We start from the raw sequence: 21,689 nt of genomic DNA, 5'->3' as shown, positions 1-21,689 counted from the left end.
ATAAATATACTCTGCTTTGAAAGAGCTGCTTGGTTACTTACTACTGCTGGTTTACGCTGTTCATAGCCATTGGAGAGAGAGCAAAATGCACAAGATGGACTTCAGTCAGACCTGATGATTTAAACTCAGTGAAGTGCAAGGGGGCTGCAAGTCTAAAAGCCTGATCAGTGAGAGGGATGCAGGTTCCTGTCCAGAGAGAGGTGACTACTAGAGGCCTGAGAACTGAGAGGGCATTCTTTGAGTTGACCATCAAAGATGCAGTTACCCTGGAACTGATACCTCAAAACTCCTACTCAGCTACCGCTTAACCCTGTGGGCACTCAAAGTCCCTAGGTGCCTACATTTCCACTGGCGAAGTCCCCCAGGTTCCTAAATTTCTGCTGCTCTGCATGCAAACAGCCACCCCAATGCCTAACTCGTGCCTGAACTCTAGCACAATCCTCAAACTAGGCATTCCCTGCTGAATTCACCTGCAGGGCATGATCTAGTAGGCATGCTGTTAGTTTGCCTACTGGCTTGGATCCTACACAAAATGCTGCCAGAAGAGGAAGACGATAATGACAATACAGTAGTGTCTCCCTTTTAACCTTTAGCCAAGTGGGTAAAGCACTCACCCAGGATGAGTCCTTGTTCCATGAATATTGAAGTATTCTATAAAAGTGGAAAAGCTTCAACAGGAGAGATTGAGAGCCCTACACCAGAGTACCTTCTAACCTGGTGGATAGAGTGTTCTCCTAATAGGTGGGAGACTGGGTTCAGATACCTGGTTCATATCAGGCAGAATGGGGATCTGAACCCAGGGTTCCCACATCCTAGCTAAGTGCCCTAACCATGCTGCTCAAGGTCATAAGGGGGTGTGGCAGCACATCCTTCTCTGTTCTTGTAGAAAAGGTCTAGCCTGGTTAAGATACCTAACTCCAAGAAAGGGTTTCCACATCCAGGGACTAAATTAACATGCACTAAGTACCTTTTAGTAGGTACAGTAGGGTTAGCAGAGTGCTTTACAATTCATACCCCAGTAATTCAGCCTATGGCACCATGTAAACAATTCTTGAGTCTAAGTGACCTTTATGAATGTAGCCTTAAGTGATGCTGTCTAAGAAGAAAATTCTACTAAACCGTTATGATCAAAATCACCAGATTATGCTCTTACACAAGTTCTCTTTCTCAGCATGTGAGCAATGTACAGTCTGAAGAAATGCTGCCATGTCATTAGTTTTGTGATATAATCTTGTTTTGGAGGAGCTGTAACAAGCTGCAAGAGTTTGCTGTCTGCATTAATTTCTCTAAATAGATCAGTTCTTGTGGCAGAGTTGCTTCCTAAGATCTTGTATAAGAATTGGTGTTTGTGTTAAGATTTCTGATAGAGGGGGTTGCCTGCATGCTATTTCTGGGCATCTGTGTTCAAGGACTAGTTTATGCATTGAAAAGAATACAAGTGACTCTTAAGAAAATAAGCCAAGCTTGTAAGCCTTTAAAATCTTCTACAACTCGGCAAAGGGGGAAACAACCCCCTCCCACACACCGTTTTTCTTGTTTTAAATTAAAAAAAAATCTTTTGGGCCTGAAACTTCATGTTTTTCAGTCAGAGTAAATTTCTTGATACAATTTGCTTAAGCTTTTTACAAATTATGAAAAAGTATTAGTCTTGTTTCATAGATTCATAGTTTTCTTTTACTTTTTTTAAGCCAGAAGGGACCATTATGATCATCTAATCCATTCTCCATTCAAGATCCTTGTAGTGGGGTGGTCACTCGCTCCCGGCCCAAAGGGGTTAAAAGCCAGCCCTTGGAGAGGGCTGGGGCTAGGAGCCTTAGGCTGGGCTGATTGAGAGGCAGCCTCAGCTGTGGCCATGCCCCAAACAGACTCAGCTGACCTTATAAAGGGGCTGTTGGGCTGAGTCTTAAGAGACTGTCTTTAGCTTCTGAGAGGGAGGGACCTGGCTGCAGGGACCTAAACAGAGTACCTAGATTGGAGCAGGGCTGGGGTAGGGCCTGGGGAGCTCCAGCCAGGAAAGCCCCAGGCTGCAGCCTAGTATTAGGCCCAACATGTACTGGGGTTGCAGGGGACAGCCCAAGGTTAGACAGAGGCAGCAGGTCCAAACCCAGCCTTGCCTGTGATGAGTGACTTATACTGCAGTCTGCACCAGGGTGTGGGGGCTAGCTGGTAACTGGCAGTAGCCTACAACTGAGGCGAGGTAGGGATATGGGCTGGGTGTTCCCTGGGGAGGGGAGACCCTGCAAGTGAGGGGTTACTGCCAGGGGGCAGCACCCCGGTGTACAAGGGGCACTGGGTCCAGGAGGGACACGGGGGACCTGGCATAAGCAGGACACTGGCCTGCAGAGGGTGCTCCAAGGCTGGAAGTAGAGGTAATTCCCAGGATACGAGAAGGAGGTCCTGCAGGGGTGAGTCCCACATGCTTACAACCCTAATCAGTCCTGACTTCAGAATTCAAATATGTGACATAGCTAGGGATAGAATCTGCTTCTCCAGGGTGGATAAACTGCCTCAACCACCAGTCCATCCTTTCTTTTCCCACAAAGCCCTGCTTCCTTTACTACATATCTTTCAACTTCTGCAACAAACAGACAAAGCAGGAGGTTCTACAAATGATATCAGGATTGAGACGTGAATGAGGCTGAGCACCCTGTGGAAAATGAGTATGTAATTATATAGTTAAAGATTGTCGTCATGCATATGTTACTAGCCCTCAACTATTACACTAGGTGGTGTTTAGCTTGAGCGCTGCGTTTATGGCCACTGCTGTGCTATCAAATTTAGGGGTTGGTAGAAATAGTTTCTAGGGAGCTGGGAACCAAACTGTTTACAGCTTCCTTGGTAAAAATCACTTATTAAACAGTGGGAACTGAGTGCACATCAGAGCACAGGTGTACTGTGTTTCTTACATTAACTGCCATTTAATAAGTGGACAGCTGCATTCTGCAATATCTGCAGCTTTTGAATGGGTATAAGGAATAGCTCTATGCAGAAAAGGTTACAGCACGTCTTGAGGTAAGAAAGGCATGGATAACTATGATGTCGGCATCTGAAAGAATAAGAAGCCTCATTCAAATGATTTTTAAAAGCCCCACTCTTATCAACCACTGATTCCTGGATATTCAAAAACAGTAGGGGATCTGCAAGATTCCCCCATTGTTGACAAAACCCTTTGTCGTGTGCAATCTTGGACAGTTGCTTCCCTCACAGCATATAGCTCATTCTTTTCTGGCTGGAGTCTAAACCAGCTAGCTGTCATCCATGCCCAATGCTATAGTAAATTTTCACAGCTACATCAATGGAGCTGCACCAGTTTAACACAGCCGAGAAGTGAAGCTTATCAATCAGCTGCACTGGACTAATAAGATGAAGGGTGTCTTCTGCGTAATGAAAACGCATTGTCCCATACTGCCCCCTTTAATCATGAGGGGTCCTTGTAATGTTTCATGAACGTAGTCACAAAGATAAGAGGAGGAACAGACTTTAGAATTCCTTAAGTGTTAAAAGAACTAAAACCTGCTTTCTTGTAAATCTTTTTTTTTAACATCATCTTAGTCGTTAATGGAGATTTATAAAAAAAAAATGTGACCTGGATATGAGCTTTTCTACATTTGTTTGCTGCCTCTGGCAAAGTAATTTCACTTTTTCTATCCTGCCCTCTAGTATTCTATGGGGTATATGGGTGGTAATGCTCTTTCTTCTTAACGTGTAGTATAGCTCGTGCTGGTTCCAGTCTAGAACTAGATGATGATGCTGTCTGACTTGGAAAAGAGAATTTCTAAAGCTGTAAATAATTCTCCCTATAAATGGAGAACAGCTGTAGCATGCTGATGGTATAATAACTTGATATGACCCTTTTTTCTTTAAATTTAAGCATTATTAATTTCCCAGCATGTTATGACAATGCAGTGTCTGTACAAAGATATGAGCCTAATACTTTTTAGTTGTCAATTCTATAAACCCTAGAAATGGCTCATCTCGGTCCAAAGAAGGCAGTGGACAGGCGCATCTTAATATCTGTTTATACTACATAGTGACGTAAGCAAAATATTTCTCCTAGTCAGAAGTAGCTCAGATATTCTCCTATATGTAGGTTTAGTGTGGCAATAAGGGCAGTATCTGAACACCTTCCAGTACTACATTAATCAAAGTGGCTAACATCTATCATGGGTGGGTTATTCTTTTTCTCATCCTCTCCCCACAGGGAGAATTGTGTGCAGTATAATGTTTTGTTTTGTGAGGGAGAGGTTTAAGATGCACATACCGCTCTGTTTCTATTAGAGAAGACAGGTCTAAGAAGTATGCCTTGCACTTGGAGCTGAAGGTGGGGAGATTTGTGATTATCCTTAGTTCCTGTGGGAGTTTGTTCCCCAGTCTTGGACTAGATCCCAAGACAGCTCTGTTTTCTGCACAGATGAGCTTGATCCTTATGGTAGAAAGTTCCATTGTGTCTCAGGAGTGCAGTTGTCAACTGTTGAATATTTAAGATGACCAAAACCAAATGCAAACACTTTAAAAAAGTTACGGAATCATCTCCTTAACATCCCATAGCAGGAACATCTCACCCATTTAACATCCAAATGGAAGCATCTCCCTGAGCGCTGAGAAGACAGTTTCTAACCTGAAGAGTTTAAAATCCAAGCATGTGACCCAAAGGCTAGGAAGTCAATATCGGTGTGCAGCACTTCAGAAGTTAAGCCCATGCATCAGTCTTGTAGCCTCACAAATAAGAGAAATGGCTACATTTTGATGTAAACTAGTACAGTATAGCTCATACTAACAATATCAGATAAAGGTAAAATAGCAAGAGTTTTTGAGCTATGTGGTAATTAAACCAATGTATTCAAATTAATTTTCTATTGCAGAGAGACATTTTTTTTTGCTATCCAGTTATTGCACAGTTGGTATTTATTATTCCAAAGCATTTAATGTGCTAAAAACTAAATTAGTTCTTTAATGAAGAAAAGGGATAGAACATGGTGAACTGGGACAGACTTTGCAATTTAACACTTTTTACCACCTACTAACTCAGGATGCATAAGTCATAATCCTAAACAACTGGTGCTTGTATGACTGATCTCTAGGCCAATGGTGGGAACAGAGGACTTGGCAGCATAGTCCACACAACTGCTCCCCTGCTAGAGGCTATAGGGGTAGTGGTAGCAACTGCTGCTGGCCATGTGACTAGAACTGCTGGGCTTTGTCCTCTGCTTGCACTGTGGAGTTCTGTTTACATAAGGCAACTGCAGCTCTCTGCTCTTCTCTTTTGTAGAAGAAATAGGGGATCAGTAGCCTCAGGGATGCACACAGTCCCTGAGAGGTACTCCCAGCAGCAAATCAGACTTTAATCTCTTTTCCCTTGCTTTTGCTTTGCCCAGGCCCTCTTGCCCAACCTTGGGAAACATCATTTTCATTCATTTCATCCCAAGCCAAGTTATTGTCCAGGCCCCGTTGCGGTGGGCCCAATAGGATCACCTCCAAACATCAGCCCTACATACAAAACCCAGCCAAACCACACCAAAATGTCCCCAAACCATATACTACTAGCACACGAAGGTACGGGTTTGCTCACCCTGTGCTCTCTGCAGAGGCCAGCAGAGAATTGACCCAGTCAACTCTTCTGTCACCTGCAAATGTTTGTAGAGAGCTCCTCAGTCACCACCGCCTGCTTTTTGACCTCATACCTCAGGGTTTATATTTGTATGTCTTTTATTTCTTTCCTTCAATTTTAATTTTGACTCCCTTAACACTGTTTTTTATTCTCTCATTTTTTATGGAAGTGACTGGTATTTCCACCACTTGGCATTTCTTGCCTCTCAGTCTACTGAATGGCTCTTTGAGCATGAGGAAAGAAAACATAAAACGAGATGGATGTCCCACCAAATGATCTCGAATGAGTCATTTTCAATAGACATGACAAAGTGATTCACAGCATCTCTCAAACTGGAACCACCCACTTCTATTCATTACCTTAACTTCTCTACATGGAACCATGGGAGATACTTATCCACCCACAAGCTTAATCTATGGAAATCATTCTGAAATGTTTATTCTTTTCCCCTGTAATATGTGACACTCCATTCCCATTTAGTGTCATCAACTGATTCAGACTTTTTTTTAAATTAAGCAATTTATGTTAAATGCTAAATTAAAAATGATAATGGTCTGCCTTAAATCTATAATAACATGGAAATTCAGATTTGAGTAAGTTTCCAATTTTAGAACACTGATTTTACATAATTGAATGTTACATTAGAATTTGGTATTCAACAGTGCATTTTATATTTTAGATATTTCAGATTGTCAATATCCTTGGTATTTGGTTATTATAAAAATGGCTTCATCCTTTTTGGGGCACAAAAGCTTGTAGCACTCCTTAGGGGAAATCTAAAAAATCTAGGAAAACCCCAATAAAGTGCATCTGTACTGATATCATTCTGAAGGGTTTTCCTGCACTGGTGAACCTTTCATCCGAGGTGAACGTGAGCAATGGGAGTGTAGAGAAGGCCTTCTCTATACTAGTTGATGCAGTTGCAAAAAACCTCCTGTGCCCTGTCAACAGTATAGTTTCCCTCACTGTAAAGAAAAATGGCAGAGAAAAACATCTGAGTTTTCATAGTGTAGGTAACGTCTTAGCAATGTTCTTCTAATGGTCGTGGTGAACTCTCACTTCTGATGGAGGAAGGCTGAGTACAACAGTAGAAAGGATGACTGCCATTTCAAGCACTAGTTGCACTACCTCCATATTGGAAAATAGGGCTTATTTGTATGCTTTCAAATTTGGTAAATATTCCTATTGGCAAACTCCTTCCTGGGAAGTCGGCATAAAACAGGATTCAAACACAATCGAGGTGAAATCTTTAAATATTATTAAAAGGAATATTCATAGAAACTTCTTACAGCATTTGCCCAGCTCTAGTTCTTCTGTAATTTTACTGCTATCTTCCAGTTCAGTTAAGAACTCAGTTTACAAGATGTTACATCAAGAGAGCCTGATGAACTGTTTTCCACTAGATTATACATTGCTAAATGACTGGTAGCCTTGACATTTATCAGTTTGAACATGCTTTCCACAAATTAAAATTGTACAACTTGGGGTAAGCGTCTGTTGATCCTCTAAGATATATCCTAGAACCTGCAGCCCAGGATCTGCGAGATCAGTGGTGACTTTAAGCTCCCTATATGCCTTAGGGTTACCACCTTCCCAATATTTGACCAGCCTGGCTGGGTTTTTTGAAAAATTTAATCTGCCAGGTTTTTTTTAATGTGGGTCTTAAGACCCACATTATCATCACAATACACTGGGATATCTAATGTTAAAAGTTTGTGTCCAGAAAGATACTGCAGTGTTCCCAGTCCCACAATTTAAGAAAGAAAATGTTTGTGTTATCTTTCTAGATACTGTAAGTGGCTATTGAAGGGAGGGGGTGTTGCCTTGTGGCTGGGGTTACAGCGGGCTTGACTTATGGTGAGGGGACGCTGATTTTTTTTTTTTGTATTTCAAAGGTGGTAACACTATTGTATCCTCTCGATCCTGTTCTGGTTTGGGGGCTATAAAGACCCCCTTGGCATAACATAGACAGCCCTTGTTCAAATTATGGCAACCCCCTTGAGGGCTAACCTATATACTGCATGCTGAGGGCCTGTTACCATCCCACTACCTACAATAGTGTTGTGAGGGGGCCCTCAGATATCAGCCCCGCAGCTGTCTTCCACAGGGCCTGTGCCAGAGGAATCCTCCCTCATTTAGATAAGGGTCTTCTAGGGGCCCCTTTAGAGGGCCAGAGTTGGGGGCAATGATCTCCACCAATGATGTCTATTCAAAGCAAATATTTTTAAAAAATGAATGCCTAAAGTTAGCCTTCTGAGTCTGTATTAAGGACCTAAATAAGTAGCCTGACAATGGATGTGCAGGGTACATTTGGAAAACAAGTCCATAAATGTAGACCTTATAGTACATCTTTTCATTTATTTCTAATCTGTCCTAAATTTGTGCTAAAGGCTTTCCTCTTCCCTTGCCACTGCTTTCATAATGCAGTTGTAATTCACCTGAGGGTTATTGGTGCTCTGTCAAGTTTTAATTGTTTTAATTGCTTAATTATATGCTCTGGTGAAGTGACTAAGCCTTGATATTTCACATTCTCCCCAAGAAAATGCACTTTGGTCTCTGAGATGTTTCTGTGTAAGGGGTTTCTTATATAAAGTAAAACTAGTCAGTTTCGAATTTTTGCTGGTACAGTGAAAAGGCTAAAAAGGATCTGCTGAGTGATATTTTTTTGCAGAATAATCCAATTAAACTGGGAAGTCTGTTTACAGTGAGTTCCTGCCTACAGGCAGGTAAAAAGCATGCCTCATCAAGCTAGTAAGCAACCTTGTATACAGGCTATTAATTCTGTGCTCAGAGATCATGGTAGTAAGTGGAGGGTGACATTGCTAGGGAGAGAGCTATGTTGTATGGATTGCATGACTGCAACAATGTATACTGGAAGCTTTTTGCAATTTTTTAATTCAGTAATGTAGGTTCCTTATTGCATATTTTCTTTATTACAGTAGAGAAGGGAAATTAAGGCCAAATGAATTCTTTTTGTTCCAATATGATCTTAGCTAGATCAATACTGGTCTGGTTCACACTTCTCATACTAAAGAAAATGGGAAGAGTTTAGCACATGAGACCTTGAAGGGACTATGAGGAAAACCTGGAGAGAGACTGAAAATAACAAAGCCCTCCTTGTGGCAAAAATCCTGTTTTTCTTCTGTGGGACTAGGAAGGAAAATGTCATCTTGTTTGCTTAAATATTTGAGATAGCATGGGAGGGTTCCAGGGAATTAAGAGGGAGATAGCAAATGGAAAAGAAGAAATGGAGAGCAAGCAGAAAAAGCAATAATAAAAAAAAAATTACATCAGCAGTACTAACCATGCTTCCTAAAAAGCTGGAGGAGATTATCCAGTGTCCTTGGTTTTACAAATAAGGATGGGTGGAAGATACTACACTTCTGGTAGCAGTAGTAGAGTTATGGCAATGGCATCTGCTGCTGCTGCAACAGTAACATGTCTTTCCCTTGCAGTGGAGGCAATAGTAAGAAATATTTTTGTCTTCAAAATTCTCACTCAACTGATAGAATCATAGGCATGTAAGGCTAGAAGGGATCTCAAGAAGTCATCCAATCCATCTGCTTTTGCTGAGGTAGGATTAAGTATACCTACATCACCCCTGATAAGTGCTGTCTAACCTCTTCTTAAAAATCTCCAGTGACAGGGACTCCCCAAAATCCAACCAGTTCCACTGCTTACTTATCCTTATAGCTACCAAGTTTTTCTGAATATCCAATCTAAATCTCCCTTGTTGCACACATAGCCAATTACATCTTGTCAGAGCTTTCAACAAAATTCTCCCTCCCCTACTAGCATTGAGTAAACATTGTTTTATAAAATGTACACTGTGATGAGGGGTATTCATCCCCTCCACTAACCCTGAGTGGGTTAATGTGGGCAAGCAGGGGCCAATTAACCTTTCATGTTGCAGCTGGAGGGGAAACAGGGATTCATAGTCTAATTGCAGATGAAGCCCAGCTGGGCTAGGATTATAAAGTCAGGAAAGAAAAGCCACAAGAGGCTGCAGAGGGGGCCTGTAGTCTTTCTCTAGAGGGAAAGACTTGAATAGACATAAGGAGGGTTGAAGTAGGCACAAGAAGAAGAGGAAGCTCTGATGGTAAACCTAGAGAGATCGGGAGCTAGAGTGTCAGGGTAGGAAGGAGCCCATGGAAATGGCAACTGAGACAGAGCAGACCTGGATTACCAGTAACAGGGTCCCTGCACTGGAGCGTGAGTAGGGGGTTGGCCTCAGTTCCCTTACTAGCCACTGGGAAGCAGCCCAGCACCTAGACATGGAACAAAAGACTGACTGAAACAACAGCCAGACTGTCTGGTTGGCAGCGCAGTGTAGCGGGGCTGCAGGCTCCCTGCTAGTCTCTGCACCGCATCGCTCCCAGGGAACAGCTGGCATAGCCTCTCCGGCTCCTATGCAGGGGCGTGACCAGGTGGCTCTGTGTGCTGCCCCCACCCCCAAGCGCCGCCCCCACAGTTCCAATTAGCCAGGAGCCACAGCTAATGGTAGCTGCAGGGGTGGTGCCTGCAACTGGACCATCATTCAGAGCCACCTGGCTGCGCCTCCATTTAGGAGCTGGAATGGGGACATGCCGCTGCTTCCGGAAGCTGCTTCAGATAAGCACTGCCCAGAGTCTGCATCCCTGACCCCTCTCGGACCCCTAACCCAGCCCAAGCCCTGTCTTCCCCTGCCCTCCAAACCCCTCAATCCCATCCTGGAGCACTCTCCTGCACCCCAGAGCCCTCAATCCCCCCCACCTCCATGCCCCCCAGCCCTGATCCTCCTCCTGCCCTCTGAACCCCTCAGTCCCAGCCAGGAGCATCTTCCTGCACCCCCAGCCAGAGCCATGATACCCTCTGCCACCTCAATCCCCTGTCCCAGACCAGAGCCCCCACCTGCATCCCAAATCCCTCATCCCTGGCCCCACACTAGAGACTGCACCCCCAGTCAGAACCCTCACATGGTCTTGCACCCCAACCCCCTGAGCCAGCCTGGTGAAAATGAGTGTGAGGCTGGGGAGAGCGAGTGATAGAGGGAGGGGGATGGAGTGAGCAGGGGTGGGGCCTCGGAGAAGGTGTGGGGCATGGGTGGGGTCTCAGAGGAGGGACAGGGCAAGAGTGTTGGGTTTTGTGCAAGTAGAAAGTTGCAAGCCTAAGCCAGGCAGCTTGTCTGGTGGGACTTTGATACCTTGGAAGGGGAGCGGAGGAGCTGTATAGTGATCCGCGTGGAAAGGTGAATCATGGAGAGGGAACACTGAGTTGCAAAGAGAGAGGTTCCATAGTGTGAGCAACTGATGACCGGGGTGCCATATCTGGCACAAACTAATTTCCAGACCTTGAGATGAGGAGTAGTAATAGTGAGAAGCAACCCCATTACACACACACAAACTGAGGTCTTTTAAGAATCTTGAGAAGTTTAGTAACTTTATTTGTAATTACCAGCATTCATGCAACAACTAAAATAGGCTTAGAAAGAATGATATAACAGAGGCAGTGGTTCAGCTATAAAAGCAGAAAGAAATGTAAGCTAAATTGTATATACAGTGATAACCATTTAAAAATATATTTTTACCATGAGTTCACACATTGTGGTGTCAGATATTGCCGTATTTCTGTTAATGACAATCACTGTGCCATAATAATGCCATAACAGCAGTGAAAAAAGATCCTCTTAGTGAGTGCAAACCCAAGCCATCTATTGAATACCTGGACAAGAGAAACTGGACAAAAACTAACTAATCCGCAAGTGAAGATAACACTGAGTACTGCAATATTGATCCAAGGCAGTATCTTCACAATGGCCTGCCCGGAGTGTCTGGTCTCCTGCTGCTAATCCAAAATTTTCTAATATGCCTAATTTGTGGCCTAGAAAATAAAGCACTGGGACTCAACAGACCTGGGTGCTATTCCTGGCTCTTGGGTAAGTCACTTGACCTCTGTCTCGTTTTCTCTCCATAAAAAGGGGATAATTATACTAATCTCATTTGTAAAGTGCTTTGAGAGCTAGAGTTCCATGTAAGAGAGTTATAAAGTTTATTAGGTAATTTTCTCTTTTTAGTGAAATGAGGCTGTAATAAATACTCAAAGCTTTGCGCACATTGTTTAAAGCAAGGAATGACTTGGAGAAGGTGAGGGGCAGGGTGTGCCATAAAAAAGGTATCTGTGCCTATAATGTCCATTATAAACCATTCTCTGCCAGGAAAAATGCATAGGAATTATCAGGGTTCCATCATGTTTCCTATAGGCAACATATTCATTTTTGATCAGACCCTTGGGGGAAAATGGACTGAAAGCCTATCAAGTAGAGTGCCTTAGATATGATTTTAAAAAGAGTTGTGAGCACTTCTGTGGCAAGTTTGTCCAGGAAAGTAAAACACCTGTGAAAATGACATGTCAAACACCCCAGAGTGAAACTGTGGATTAAGAAAGTGCTATTGAGAATGTTGTAGTCTGTTCCTTAACGTAAGTAACATGGAACTGTACCCTCCCCTTAAATCCTCTTAAATATAGTCATTTCACTTCACGCTTTCAAAATGGCTTTTAAAGAGCTTTAGGTATTGGATAACTCTGTACTCATGTGTTGCAATATATAGATTGGCTGTTTAATGCACTGACATCATTATTCGTTATGACATGAACACCCTCATTTGTTCTTTGCTCCCACTTAACTGTTGGGATGGAAGAGGATGGGGGAATTCTGCTTTCTATTCTTCCGTAATGTAGTTTTCTCTTGCATCTGTAGAACAAGGAGAGGCTGAAAGAAGAATGCAGTACTTCCCATGTTAGATCCATTTTCTCAGTGCTTCCACTCCTATTGTTTAGAGTGTTGCTATTATCTGCCAGCTGCTTGTTCTGCTTGGTTTCCATTGAGTTCACCATTAAGATGTATGGACCCAACAAGAACTCAGCATAAGGCTCTAAAGAAGAGCAGCATGTGGTTTATGAGCTGGGGTGGAGGATCACTCTTGTGTACCACATATTGTGTTAAAATCACTCTATATTTGAAAGAAAATAAATCCCTTATGATAGTCTTGTCTCTAGTTTGCAATAAAATACTTTCTACAAGTATACTGACACAGGCTACTGAGATTTTTTCACCAAAAATGAATCAAACATGCATTACTTGTTTATACAATGTGTGCTTTTTTTCCAGTGGCTTTGTATCCTTAGTAACAATCATGTTTTCTCCCAGACTTCTTTAAACTGGACTTATCCTTAATATATTGTGCTAGCCAAAAAACCCGGCATTTCTTGCTAAGTGTTTTGGGAGTAATCTCGGGGGGTGGGAAGCACAGATAATTGTGTAAAGGAAAATTATGAAGAAAAGATGAATATTCATACATGCCGCAATTTGTGAAGCTACAGAAATAAATGTCAAGTATAGAATCTCTCTCATGCAAAGTGCAGGACCAATTCTTTTTTTTTTAAAGCATCAGGTTTACACAACCATATATATTGCAGCAGGTGTGTGTAGTGCAAAGTGGCGTTTTGGACAGAGTTCTATGGGCTTACCATTTGCCAGTAAATGATTTTTCTATAAAATGTATGCAATTAGGTCACAGTTACAAAAGGGTCAAAACAAAATCTCCAAACTGAGCACACCCAGAATATTAAGGGTAGTTGTGTTAAAGAATCTGGATCTGAATTTTGAAGGTGGTTCCTTACTCTTTAAAACATGACACCAACACCTGAGATCCCGATGCTCTCAAAGTTTAGTTCATTTAAAATCCAATTTTTGTAGCTCAGGGCCATTTCTCCAGTGTGTGTGGGGGAAAAAAAATCTACTAGTTTGAAAGTTTTCTGATTCTTAAAATAAAGGTGACCTCTGGAACCATCAATATCTGAGTGGAAATAATGTAAATGCTCTGAACAGATTTTAAGGAAATACAGAAATACTTTCCTTTGACACATCTGGCTCCGGTTTCTATGGAAGACAGAATACTAGACTAGTAGCACCTTTGGCCTGTTATGTTAACGCCTATGTTCTTTTAACTATGATTGAAATTCACAAATTGTAAACAATAAAACTGCACCAAAGCAAATATTTGTGAATGGGTTTTAACAAAACCCCCTAAATAAAAAATGTTAAACTGTTGAAACTGATGGAGCCATACTCTCATGAGAAACTGATTTCAGAGCATCAAATTAAAAATAAAATTTTAAACAGAACTATTTCCTTAAGAAATTCCATAACAAAAAAATCCCCATGACTATCAGAAATCAAATGCAGAAACCCTAGAGGGCAAATCACTGTTGTGTGTTCACACGGTGCTCCTTGTGACACTGGAGCACGTCCACATTAGCAGCTCTTGCGACAGCAAAGACAGTCCATTGTGGTAGCTCTCCCACAGTGCCACTGGCCACAGGGTGCTTTGGGGAGGGTTTGCAGTGCCTCATGGGGCTGGGGCAGGCACAGCATCACACGATGGAGGTTTCCCAATCCCATTGTTCCATGGGCATCCTACTACGTTGCCAGATACTTTCCAACTAGAGGTGGGGGCGGAAGAGAGATTGTCTGTCTGTTCTGAGGGACAGAGAAGGTGTCAGCATGCCGTCTCGTCAATTCACCCAGCAGCAGCAAGCAACCTGTCCTGAGGTAGGGGGACGGGAAACCCCAACATTAGCTCCCACCTCCTTCCCTGGGCTCTCTGCACAGCAATCTCTCTCACACACCCACCCCCCGCCTCTGTGTTCAACAGCAGGAGCGTTCCACATTAATGGTTTGCTTTGTGTCCCAGAGCAGATCAGCACAGCACAGGATGGCTGTCAGAAATGGTGCTTTGAAAGGGGAGAGGTGCATGTCTCCAGGGCAGCTGAGTTCAAAACAATGAGTAGAGAGGTCACTTGAGTCATTATGGGACAGCTCTGGAGGCTAATTACAGTGCAGAAAGCGATCAAGTATTCACACTGGCAATCGAGTGGAGCCTCTGTGCAAATAGCCTTAAGACTCTTAAGTTTTTTGCAGCCCTGCAACTGAGGAGTTTCTGCGCACAAAGTGGCATGGCAGTGTGTACATGTCTGCAGTTTGAGCGCAAAAAAGCTGGTTTACTGCACAGAAACTTGCCAGTGTAGACAAGTCCTTAGTTACTTCAAGTGGTAGAAGCTGTAGCTGGAGAGCCTGACTTTCCCAGCTGAAGAACAATCAAAGGGGTTGTTACTAATGTTATAAGACAGAACTTGTTCGTGTGACTTTACCATCTCCTCACTGTGCCTCAGATGCTTTAGAAGACTGATTAAATCAATGTCACTGGGAAACCACTCGCAGCTTCAGACAGTGTTTAGTGCTTTTAAAATTCAGTTTTCAGCACTAGATAATTTTTCTGTACTCTCTGTAGCTAGCTAGCTATTTAGACAAAAGCCTGGCAATCAGTGTACACACATTTCTATAGTGGGTTTTCTTTGTTAGTTGAATTCTTTACTCTGCGTAACTATTATTGTAAATGCAGTCACTCCTTAAAAAATGTTTTTGGTACATAGATGCTTTTATTCCCGTTTGAGCTCCACAGATAAATTGCTCTAGGGGGTCTAATCACTAGATATTGATTACTAATCTCTAATTTGCCATGGGGCAGTAGGGGAAGAAAGATTGTTAGCATGCAGCAAATCATGAACTGAAAACATTTTTGTAATCATTTCCTTGATTGTCCTTTTGGGAAAGAATTGTTTTGGTGGGTTTTTTTACCTAGCATGCTCTTAGTTCAGATCTGTAGGATTTAGTGGATATTGAAAGCAGCAATGTGTGGAAGCTAGACGTATGCCAGAAGGATAAGAATGCCTTCATCTTGCCTGGGAAGATGAAATTATATCCCACAAAGCATTTTATTATGGTCAGAAACAGCAGCAGGTAAACTTGGAAACTCTGCAACTAGTAGACCACTTATTTCTCCCCAAACATTATTTTGTAAAGAATAATTCTTGCCATAATGTCATGTTGTGCTGCAGTTTGCTGTACTTCAGTCATCTCATATTATATCCCGTTGGACTTTACCATACATCAAGTGCCCTAGATTATGTGAAAATGAGACAGGTCTGAACTTGGCAAATCTCTCTGCTCCTATTTTTCTTGAAGGTGGAGTTTAGTATCATTAAAATGTTTGCTTCATTATTTAAAAAAGGCTAAATGGGTTTTTTGGAGGGGTGAGCGGAGGTTATGTTAAAATTTAATGTTACATTTAACATCCTTACTAGTGATCTAGAAGATGGCGCAAAGTAAGTAGCACATGAATTGAATTTGCAGATGACCGCAATCTGAGGGGATGCTAAGGTAAACCTTGAGCGGTTTGATATTTGGGCAGAAATAAAATGAGCTTCATCCGGGAAAAATGTAGACTAGTGCATCTCTGGCATAATTATATGGTTTAGATTTAAACTACATGGACAGCAGTAGTGAATATATAAAACAAAACCCTTATTATAAAGGGGAGGCCGTGGTGCATTATGGGAGATGTGGTCTGGCCGAAGAACCCAGCCTGTAGAGGAAAATGGGAGCTTGAGGCATCGCAGCAATATGGCTGAATCAGGATAATTATTTTTGCCTGAAATACTTCAGTTGTCAAACTTTTACTGAAAAGACCCAATTTTCCATGGGGATATGGTAAACCAGCAAGTTTGCCAACTGGCTCTACTTCTGAGGGTTTTTTTTTTCTGTTTCTAATTTTGTAAATAAAACTGTTTTAGTACTTCCTGCAGAATAGGCAAAAGCTTGTCACTTCCTGACAAGCCTATCCTTATGCTGATTCTGTTGTTCGTACATGTACATGAGCAAGCTGCCAAGGTTTATTCCATACTTGATTTTTGGGTGTTTGGGCTTCTCTAACCCATATCTTTTAGCCATTGATCTCAGACCACCACCCATATATTTATCCTTAGTCTGAATTCCTTGCCTGCCTCCCTCTCTCCTTGAAACTAAGATTTCTTTTGCCTGAACATGTTCAGTTAATCCTTTGTTACAAGGTAAAAGCAAGGGAGTTGGAACCCTTTCCTTGGAGAAAATTTTTTCTCTCATTTCTGTGTTCCTGATCTGCATTGAACTTGGAAGCAGAAGTTCCAAGATTGTGACTTTGTCTGGTTCTTTATTATAATAGAATGAGACACTGGCCTTGTCTCAGACTAGGTGGAAACTTGGATGCTGATTCCCCACTCTGCTATTTACCAGAAACTAGTGTAACAATGGAGAATCAGCCCCCTTTATTTACTTGATATTTTAAACCTTTCAGTCTTTCCCAAATAAGTTACTAGTGCAATAAAAATCAAATGATGGAGGATTGATGTCCAAATTTTGTATAGTAACTTGTCTACAGTTCTACATTTCTATTCTACATAGTTTAAAACTGTAACAGTGGTACTACCTCAAATTTGTGTAGGATGCAGGTAGACTGGAAGGACAGTTAGAGCCAAATGGGTAATTTTTAATTTGTATTACTGTAGCATCTATGAGTCTCAGTCCTGAACCAAGACTGTTGTAATAATTGGGTCTACAGATTTACCCTAACTGAGTTTAACTGGAGAAAAAAAAGTAGCAAAAGTTCTTAAAACTTATGGTGGCACTGAGACCACTTAGAGAGCTAATGAGTCTGCTCTACAGCCTTAGTTAACAGCCAGTTGGCTTTTAGCTCATGCGGTAGAGGCTCATGCACTAAGCTCCAGAGGCCCCAGGTTCCATCCCGCCCGCTGACGACCAGGGTCTGTTGGTGTTACGCTGTACAAGTGCAGAACAAAAAGGCAGGCTTCTTAACTACATGCACAATACTTGTGAGCATACCAATTTGCATATGCAATCTAGTGCATGTAATTAAGGTAGTTTGAATAACTGTACACCTGCCTACCTGACTGTTCAATTTGCATGTGTACATAATACTACCCAGTGCTATTCTTAGTTTCCCTATGCACTTCTTACAGATCAATAAATTAAACATCTATAAACCTTGATTTTTGTCTTGGCTTTGAAAGAAATTAGCTTGACTTCTTCAACACCTATTTTAGTAGACCTCTTTTCTTTGACCTTTAAACCCTTCAGAAGTTAATATTCCTTCATTTGCTGCAGGACTTTGTGTGCTAGACAAAGTATCTAATGACTCCTCAATATAGGATTTCACACTTGTAAACCCAGTAATGATTACTGCAACAAGCCAAGAAAGAGTGGTACTAAACTTTAAAGTACTAAGACCTTAATGCACATTTGCTATTTCACAGCTCCATTTTGCTGAAGAAGGTAACTTTTTTTTCCTTCTTTTTAGTATCACATTTTCTAAGCTAGGTCACAGTTCCAAGCCGGAATATATCCGCTCATAAAACTGTGACCAAATCAAATTGTAAAGGAAGCAGTTAAAATAAACATGAGTTGTGCAAAAGACTATTAGACTTTGTGGCAAGTACAAAGAGAATTGTTGATTGCCCTCCATGGAAGCATCTACAGATTCTTGAGGCTCTTGCATTAGATGATAAGGCTTCCACATTTTCAATTTCTGAGTTGTACAGAGGAGGAAACTGTAAATGTCAGGTAACTTTCAAAGCTAATTAAAAGGACTGCCGGTGGAAAAAGCTTCAAGACATTTATATCTGATAAAGATTGTATCAATATGGCCCATGAAGTACTGTAGATGATCTGACTAATTTTAATGAAAGTAACAGGAGATATTTAATGACTTTTAGTGCTTCTTGTGAAAGGAACGTGGTTAATAGCAATGGAAAAAATAAGTAGTCTATTTGGCCGCATTCTCTGACCTATATGGGTTAGCCATGTTCTAGATGGACCACATAAATTGGTGAGATGCTGTTTTGGTCTCTGTGGCCATTCGGTCTCTGTAAGCCTCAAAAGAGGAGTGGTATTGGAGACTGTGCCTTTCAGTGATGAGCTTCCCAGACAGCATCTCAGTGGAGTGGAGTGAAGCTCTTGCTGTAATTCATAGATTCATAGATATTTAGGTCAGAAGGGACCATTATGATCATCTAGTCTAACCTCCTGCACAACGCAGGCCACAGAATTTCACCCACCACTCCATACGGCAGATCTCTAGCAAGCTCCGTAAGCACAGACTGATCACTGAAAACCAGAAGTGGAACCAATAAGAATTGAAAATCTATCAATTGAGAGGCAGAAAACTAAATGGTCTTGTATGTTTCTACTACTTAACAGATGTTTGTGCACCTGACATAGTATCTGTGTTAGCTCATCTACAACAGATTCCATTTGCCAACATTTATCTCACAGTAGTTGGTATTTGGTAGTAGTTGGTAGGAGATACCAAGTGTTTAGAATGTGAAAAAATTGTACTCGTGTGACACTTGTTGGCAAATGTGGATTTTTAATGGCAATGTTAGCTATATCTGAATAAGTGAGCAAAACTGTGAGGCTGCATTTCTTTCTTAATATCAATTCTCCATGCTATGCAATCTTCTGATCATTTCAAGAGGAAAGATGTATTAGATAATATAGAGCCCAGTTCTCGTACATCTGTTGTCCAGAAAAACTTTTGTTGCTTCCATTCATGTTTAGTTTGTAAAAATAATTGATTTTTAGCTTGGTAAATTTTGTTTAACTTCAATGGAGTTTTGAGGAGGAGTTACTCAGGAATTTTGACTAAATACATATATTTGCCTTTCAGAGTGTCTTCAAAGATTTTAGAGACAAGGTGGGTGTGTCTCTAAAATTCTGGGACCAACATGGCTATAACACTGTTGTAAACTTCAAAGATTTTAAACATTTTGGAAACTTTTGAAAATTGGAGTTTGTTTCTCAACTTCTCTCTCTCCTGTCTTCTGTCTCCTATTCCAATAACCTCATTCTTCCTTGTCAACTGTATCTCTGCTTGACAAATGCAGGAATGATGTCCCAAGAATCAAGAAAAATGGAAAGTGAGTTGGCTTTTGACATGAGTAGACCAACCAATAACAAAACTAATTTACTTTCTCTTGACATAACTGTCAAATATTGGGAAGTATTTGACTTCTGCCAAAGCTAGACCTGTATTAAAAACTTACACTTCGGGAAAGAAATTCAACTTAAGTTTTTATTCTGGGTTTTTTGAGTAGCACTTTTTTGCTGGATCCTGGGCTAGAGAATTAGTTTAGACTATTATTTAGAGCTGATTAAAACTTTGCATTTGAAAAATCAGTACTTTTTTTTAGCTCCCCCTTCTCTCATTTCCTCCTTTCCACATTTTTTGCCGACTAGGAAAAGGGGGAAATTGTTAGAAGTGGGCAGGGGGAGAGAGAGAAACAAGATCTGAAAAGAAGAATTCCATTTAAAAATCTGTGAAAAGCATTCACCATTTCTCAACCACTTTTATTTTTATTCTAGAAATGCCTAGAGGCCCCAATCAAACTTAGGGCTTAATTGTACTAGGCACTACAAGCAAGTAATAAGACACTGTCCCCATCCTAAAGAGTTTACAAATCTAAATAGGTTAGAGAAAAGGTCAGAGGGAGGACAGAGACACACCCAAGGTCCTAGAAAATGCCAGTGTAGGAAGAGGGATAGAAGAACCCAGGTCTCCTTTTTTCCCAGTGCAGTGCCCTAGATGTTGGAGGCTCATGTAAAGGAATCCTGCCATATCCCTTAGCTGGAAACTTGATCACTGTAACATAGGGGGGGGGGTGTACGTACACATTAACATAAGGGATGTAAGCAGAAGCTTTGTAAGCAAATGCACTTCCCAAGGGGAAAAAAAATAACTTGTTCCATATTGATCTATTTTTTTAATCCCAAAAAGTACAGTTTAAAGTTTCTGGGTGCAATTGACCTGTATTTAATAAGTTTTTTAATAAATTGGAAAGTATTTTAATTAACTTTTTATCAAATATTACTGAAACTGTTTTTTATTGAATTCTTATTTACTGCAAACCTGGATTTTTAGTAAATAGTTTGATAATAGTTTGGATAATGTTTTCAATACAAATGTTAATAAACAATGTTGAATAATTTTGTGCTTTTTTTAAGACCCAAAGACTAGCTAGTATTCACCCAAGTTCTCAAAGGTTCTGGACCCATGTTGCATATTGAAAGAAATAAGACTCTATCAATTTTATATATTAAAACAGTTAAACTGAAATCAAATTAAGAAAACATATAATCAAAGCTAACTAGTAGTAAATATTAAACTGAACTGAAAATAAAGTATTCTTCTTTGATATCCGTCCATCAGCTTAACAGTGATGATGGGGCAGAAGGAACTCTTTCCACCTCTTTGTCGTCTTCCAGCTTCATGGCTTTGTCCATATCTAAACCTTTTAGTTCTATATGATTCTTCACTGTGTCTATCCAATATGTTCTCTGCCTTCCTCTGTTTCTAGTCCCTTTCACTCTATGTCTGGTCTATTCTTGACATGTGTCCAATCACAACCATTTTTCTTGAATCTTCTGTAATGGTGTCATTTCTTGTCCTCGATGTTTTCTTATTTCATTTTACTTTCTGCAGCCTTGAAACTCTCGCCGTTCATATCCCTCACCAGTTCATTTTTGCAGTTGATATGTTTTTTGTTCATCAGCTTTTCTCATACCCCAATACTCTGACCTATACAGTAGTAATCAACATGGCAGTTGTTTCATATATGCTAACTTTCATTTTTATCAATGCCTTTAGCCTTCCGGATCTTGCAAAATGTTTCAAATGCAGTAGTGCCTATTCTGAGTCGTCTTTTTATGCAATCTTCACAATTCCCATTCTTCATTACTAGTCCTCTAAGGTACACAATTTTTTCCATTTATTCTAGTTCTTTGTTTCCAACTTTGAACTTTACCTGTTCCTCTTGTCTTCCAATTGCCATACATTTTTGTCTTCTCTGTGTTGATCTTCAGCCTGAATTTTCTGCTTTCCCAGTCTACCTTGTCAGTTATTCTCTGTAAATTCTTCTCAGTCAGTGCTATGAGGTCAGTACTACCTGCAAATCTATTCACCATCCTTCAACATAACACACTTCTTTTGTTTAACCTCTCACTGCTGCACCCATTACTGTCTCCAATACCAAGTCTGGCAATAGCATGCATCCTTGTCATGCTCCTGTGATCATTGTGAACCATCTGTCAGTTTCTTGTCTACTCTCACCATACTCATTGACTTGTTATAAATGTTTTCTATCACCATGATCA

This window comes from Lepidochelys olivacea (genome assembly GCF_965140295.1).
Source record: "Lepidochelys olivacea isolate rLepOli2 genome assembly, chromosome: 2".
NCBI classification, from domain to species: Eukaryota; Metazoa; Chordata; order Testudines; family Cheloniidae; genus Lepidochelys; species Lepidochelys olivacea.
The sequence above is the reverse complement of the archived record's forward strand: the minus strand, read 5'-3'. Positions refer to the sequence as shown.